General features: G+C 48.7%; 1 long non-coding RNA gene across 1 annotated transcript; it reads left to right on the forward strand.

Moving 5' to 3' along the window:
* On the forward strand, positions 1-4,829 carry LOC144323084 (uncharacterized). The gene is made up of 2 exons (XR_013388623.1): positions 1-316; positions 4,265-4,829. It is a non-coding gene; the product is annotated as an uncharacterized LOC144323084 (long non-coding RNA).
* Positions 4,830-6,487: the final 1,658 nt, after the last annotated feature.

Here is a 6,487-nt window from a genome sequence, read left to right on the forward strand (position 1 = left end):
TGGAAACTAGCCTCTGAGATCTGCATGCAAGAGAAGAGCAAAGAGAAGCTCTTACTGGCAACACATGCTCCTGGGAATACCAGCTCTGGGGGAGCAAAGACAGGACTGAGTAGAGGGAAAAGGGGGGTGTGCTGCAGGCACAACGAGGGCCTTGGCAGAACCCAGAAGGAACTCTGGAGCTGACAGGACACTTGGAGTTATTCCAAAATGAGGAACAGGGGCTGGACCTGTCCACCTCCACCTGGATCAGTCATTGGATGTGGGCTGACCTGGGAAAGGAATGTCACTTGGCCAAAACCACTTGTCTCAGCTGAGGGTGAGTCCCGGGACAACCTCGGCCATGGGCAGCAGCTGGGGGAATGAGCACCGCAGCCTTGAAGGGGAGGCTGGGAAGTTCACCATGCCCAGAGGAATTTGGAGCTGAGCAACCATTCGTCTGTGAGGGTGAAGGATATGAGGCAAGGGGACACGTTTTTAAGATTTTATTTGAGATAGAGAGAGAGAGAGCACAAACAGGGGGAGGAGAGGGAGAAGCAGACTCCCCACTGAGCAGGGAGCCCCACATGGGGCTTGATCCCATGACCCTAGGATCATAACTCGAGGTGAAGCCACCAGGCACCCCAATGGCACACATTTTTATCTCCATTTTACAGGGGGAGAAACACCTGGTATGTTTTCTGCTCTGTCTTCGAAGTCAGGCAACAATGCAAGCGTGGAACTGGGTGCCCAGGCCGAGCCACTGCTTATAAGGTTTACCTGCATCAGATGCTTCTCTAGGATTCACGAAGTGCAGTTCGAAGGGGGAGGAAACATCTACATGATTGCAGCAGGGGGCTCGGGGGAATGGTCTGAGCAGAAATAGGGAATAATGCTTTGAGTTTAAATGCCCTGGAAATGATTTCACTTCAGTTTCCATATCTAGAAAGAACTTCACTCACAGCAAATCAAGTCTGTTGCTTGAAAAGTAAAGAGAGGAGAAGAGGAACACCACATATGGGGTGCTGCTAACATCCCGGCTGTCTGGAATCAAGTCCAGGGGCTCTCTCCCCTTCTTGTCCCATTGGTGGTCTTATGCATGAAAACCCTCCTGTAGAGTCAAGGGCTTCCATCAGGCTCAAAAGCTGAGCCCAGTAAGGACCCAGGTCCAACACAGAGACATTTATTCTTATGTCACTCCTATTCACAAAGGAAATAGTCGCTCTTTCCCCCACAAACTCTGAAGAAACCTGTATGGCCCGATTTGGACCTTATGCTTGTATTTGGCAGTTCTAGATCACTGGGGGGAGGGGGAGGGGAGATTAAAAGGCTCTGATGCCTTCAAAGACCTCAGGTTGCAAAAAAATGGAGGAAGAATTCAGGACATTGCACCCTGAAAATCTTTGACTTGTCAAACTCTTGCTACCTGGCAGGTCCAGACCAAGCCCCTGACAAGCATGGTCTTCTTGAAACCTCACCACCCTGAGGCACATGCTAATAATATTAGCTATTTTACAAGTACTGATATTTTTGTTTTACAGGTGAGGAAATTGAAGCTCAGAGAGGTAAGCTGCCTGAGATCACAGAGGTACAAGTAACATAGGAAGCTTTCAGTCTGGCTTTCAGCCAGGTCTGGCTGATACGAGGGAGGTGGCTTAGACTCAAGGTCAGACACGACATGGAAAAATAAGAGCAACAATGGAGACGCATTAAGAAGATAATTACTATGATTTTTCTGAATAGCAGGTTGAAACAGGGATATCCAAGAGCCATGCAAAATTCCTGGGCCTCCTATTTATCTCACTGTACAAAGAAAATCAAGCATTTAATTCCCTACAGATTACATAATGCTCTTTTTAGTATGTTTCAAATATATATTTACTATTTATTATAAGTACTTACCTATTATTTAATATTAATATTTTTTTAATTTATTTATTCATGAGAGACACAGACAGGCAGAGGGAGAAGCAGGCTCCATGCAGAGACCCCAATGTGGGACTCGATCCCAGGACTCCAGGATCACGCCCCGGGCCAAAGGCAGATGCTCAACCACTGAGTCACCCAGTTGCCCCTGTATTATTTTTTTTTAATAGAAACAAATTAGCATAAGCATAAAAACATGCGGAAGAGGGGCTCCTGAGTGGTTCAGCTGGTGAAGCTCCTACCTTCAGCTCAGGTCTTGATCTCAGGGTTCCCTGCTCAGCAGGAAGTCTGCTTCTCCTTCTGCTATAGGCCTCCCTCCCCTGTTCATGCTTGCTCTCTCTTAAATAAAATCTAAAAAAAAAAAAAAAAAAAAAAGTCATGCAGGAGAGACATAAACACCTGTGGGGAGAGAGGTGGATGAGGAACCTTTTAAGAGGCTTCAATTTATATTTATATTATACGAATTCTTAAGATGGGCGATGAGGATAACAATATTCATTGTACTATTGTCTCTACAAATGGTAGAAAAAACAACACAATACCCTTTCTATTTCAAAACAGCTTATAACTTTGTCAAAAAGAAAAACACTTCAATAAGAAAACTCATAACAGCTAAGCAGTAACACGTTATTTAAACTTGTCCTTGGTGTTAGCTTATTTCGACTCTTCCTCTAATGTGGCCATTATATGGCTCTTTACTGCTTGTGCTCAGCATAACTATTGCGAGAATCACCCATGCTGTTCCACGCCTCAGAAGCTCATTCCTTTTTATTGCGGGGTAGTATTCCAGGTTAGGAACATAGTCCAGTTTGTGTATCCATTCCCTTGTTAACAAACATTGGGGTTGTTTCCATTTGGGGGCTATCACGGATCAAGCAGCCATGAGCATCCATCTAATTTTACTTTAAGATTTTATTTATTTATTCATGAGAGACACAAAAAGAGAGAGGCAGAGACACAGGCAGAGGGAGAAGCAGGCTCCTTGCAGGGAGCCTGATGTGGGACTCGATCCCGGGACCCTGGGATCATGCCCTGGGCCGAAGGCAGATGCTCAACCGCTGAGCCACCCAGGTGCCCCTTACTTTTTTATTGTGGCAGCCAGGTATATTGAAATGTGCTCACATTGGATTTCTATAGAACGGTAACCTCTAGATTCTCTGCTAGGCCCTCCACCTTCCCTGTTCAACCTGGCTGCCGCTTAACTGGGTTTAACTCAAGAAACCAGGCCAGGTGCAGAGTGGGGCACTGTTGTTACAGAGGTGAAGGGCCCAAGAAGAGAGAGACACTGGGTACACATTCCCACTGTGCCCCCCAAACCAGCCCTTTCCAGCAACTGCCTCAAGGCACCGGCCATCTGGAGGGGAAGGAGGCAGATGAACAAACAGTCACCTCAAATTCAACACGAGAAGCCAGAGAGACATGCGTAAAAGCTCTGGTGACAAAGGAGGAAGCACTTACATCCATCTGGGGAACTCAGGGAGGTTACCCAGGGGATGATATTTGAACCTGGTCTTGGAGGAAGAGTAGAATTTACCAAGCAGGTTTGGGGGAGGGCTTTCTAAGTGCAGGGGAAAGCTCAGGAATTCCCCAGGGCAAGGCAGATTCTAGGAACTGGGAAGTGTGAGCAGAGAGGACAGCATGGGATGGGGGCAGGGGGAGGACAGGCCAGAGGAAGGGCCTGCCACACCCTGGTGAGGGGTTGGTCCTTGTCCTGCAGGCACAGAGCCAGGGATAAGAGCCAGGCCAGATGGTACTTTGGAAGAACACCCAGGGTAAGAAAACAGGAGTGAGGAGTACTTGGAGGATGCCACTGGGAACGGACAACAGGGACTACGCTCTGGAGAGTTCCATAGCGGATTGCACAGGGATCACCAATGCTATACAAGGCACACAGAAGAGCCAACTCCAGTGTCCCTTTTGGCTGGTGCTCCTGTGTGGTCTCCATCTTCCCTTCCTCAGTTCCAGTGACCCCCTCCCCAGCAGGTGTCAGTCTCACTCTGCCCAGACCACCCAGCCCACTGTTGGCACAGAGAGACTTAAACTCCCAGGCTCCTGCCAACTCAGGTTCCCCTGTGACTTTCCACCACCTACAGAATGGAATGTCACTTCCCTGAGATTGGCGAGCTGAGCCTACCCACCGGCCTGTGCCACCTCGCTCTACCACCCGAGCACTTGGCAGTTCTTCCTTTCTCTCCCTCCCTGTACGCCCTGCCCACCACACACACACACACACACACACACACACACACACACACACAGTACAATAATGCACTGATTCTCCATCTCCATGTTCCCTTGCTCTTTGTGCCTTGTCACAGGACTTGGCCCAGATCAAACACAAAATACCCTCCTTTCCTTCCAGGTAGGGCTTGAAGCTCCTTCTCCAGAAGCGTCCCCTGAGGACTTCAGACCCAGGAGCTTGCCCCCTGTATACTGGGGCACAGGATTGTGGATTGCCCATGGATTGCCCTCTGTAACCTGCTTCACTCCTACTAAACTTCACGTCTTCGTCTTTCATGTTTGGAACTGGAGTGCTGGAGACAGATTGGACGGTGAACTGACATAGGCAGGAACTGCCTTAGGAATGCTGGGGTCAGGAGGGCGCGCAGAGGGATGAGGGCAGGGCCCCAAGGGCCATGGTCTGGCCATGCACCAGGATGTCTGACCCAATGCAGTGTGGAAAGAGGGCCAGAGGTGATCTCTCCAGACAGAGTACTTACTCCATTCTCTACACTGACAAGTCCTGGGAAGGTTTATTTTATCAAGAGGGAGAAAGAGCTATATGAAAATAAGAAAAAAATAGCCAGAGCTTTATGCCCTTGGTATCTTAATAATTAAGATAAAGAAGACAGAATAGACATTGCATGTACAATGCTTTGGCCAATCTTTTTAAAGGAGCAACAAATAAATGTGATCTACAGGGCAAATCTGCATGGGATTAACCAAGTATTTACCGAGTTCTTCAATGTACTCAGCATCGTCCTCGAGCTAGTGAAGATACTACAGGTGAACCTAAGTCAACTGTTCTTGTCTTCAGGCACTACCTCTCCTGCTGTGGCAGCAAGAGGCATAGACGTGAAGACACCTGGGGATAAATGTATTACTAGGTGGGGAGGACATGTTGGTAAATGTCATAGAGATCTAGAAAAGGGATTCCAAACTTTACTGTGCACATCATGTACCCAAAGGGTCTTAGTCAAATGCAGATTCTGGTTCAGCGGTTCTGGAGTGGAGCTCCTGAGCATTTCTCGAGCTCTTGAGCATCTTCTGCATTTCTCACATGTTCTGAGAGAAGGCCAAGGCTTTTGGTCCAGGACCCATTTTGAGTAGCAAGGACCCTAGTGAATGGAGAGAACCTTGTGAGCTGGAAAGCTCCATACACAAGGAAATCTGAGACTGAGGGCAGGGGGGCCTGGATGAGGCAAGAGGAGCTTTTCAGGTGGGGCCAGCCTAAGCAGTGACCCGGAGCAGAGTGAAGCTTTGCAGGTGGTGAGAAACGCAGACACAGGAAGTGGGTGTGCCGGGGCCCCCACCGTGTTCTCATCAGCCAGTGGTGACAACTAAAAGGGACTAAGTTATGTGCCATCTTAAATGCCACACTGAGGAGTCGCAATGTATTAAAAATGGGAATAGTGAGCTGGGGGTGATTCTTGAGTCCAATTTTGCTGATCCATTCAGGACAAGCAGAAGAGTGGGAAATAGGTCCCCGTGCAGAAGAGGAGGAGAACTGGAGTATGGTTTCTCTCACTTTGTACTTGAAGAGGTTCCATTCGGCTCCCTGACGCCATGCCCCCACCCCTCACCCTCCAGCCCCTCACCGCAATCCAGGCCTCGCTCCCTGAGTCCTGGGCTCTGGAAGCCTTGCAGCAGGAGAAAGCTAAGTCCCAGATGATCTAGCTATAGGAGAAAGAACCCTTCTTCTGCAGTTCCGTGGAGTCTTTCTTCCTCTCCACGAATGTATAAACAATTCGACAGCACATGATAAAAGTGAGGGGAGGGGGGCCCCACATTAATTTCCTAGAGGCAAATGATAAGCTGGCAGGTCTGGCTCTATGGAGGAGATAAAAGCTCCAAACACAGCCGAATGACTCTTGGGATCCGAGCCTGGTACGGATGCAAATTAAAATAAAAACTATATAAACAGCAGCACAATCGCACCATTCAGGGCTCCTTCATTAGCAGCCAGCGCTCCAGTGCCACTGCCCACAAAGACAACTTCCCTTTCTTCTCCCTTCTAACTAGTTTCCAAGCTGGTCAACAAAAGGAGGCGAAGGACAAAAGCAGTTCTAATTGATGAGGCTCTGCGGAGAGGGTCGTTGGGGAGATTCGTTTTGTGTGTGCAAATCAAAAAGCAAATGTGATGTGTCAGACCAGCTGAGGACAGGCCTCCTGCTGGGGAGTCTGGAGGTGCCAAGTTCCTCTTCTCAAAGCTCACCACAGCATGGTAACAACCCAACGGTCACATCCACCAGCCCAGGCCTCCCGGTGCCCGATAGAGTCAACTTCCCAAAGTGCTGCCCTGTGTAGGGGGACCTTGTTCAATGATCAGACCCACGAAGCAACAACTCACTACCATGGCGACCTC

The sequence above is a fragment of the Canis aureus genome, chromosome 11, assembly GCF_053574225.1.
Source record: "Canis aureus isolate CA01 chromosome 11, VMU_Caureus_v.1.0, whole genome shotgun sequence".
Taxonomy (NCBI): Eukaryota; Metazoa; Chordata; class Mammalia; order Carnivora; family Canidae; genus Canis; species Canis aureus.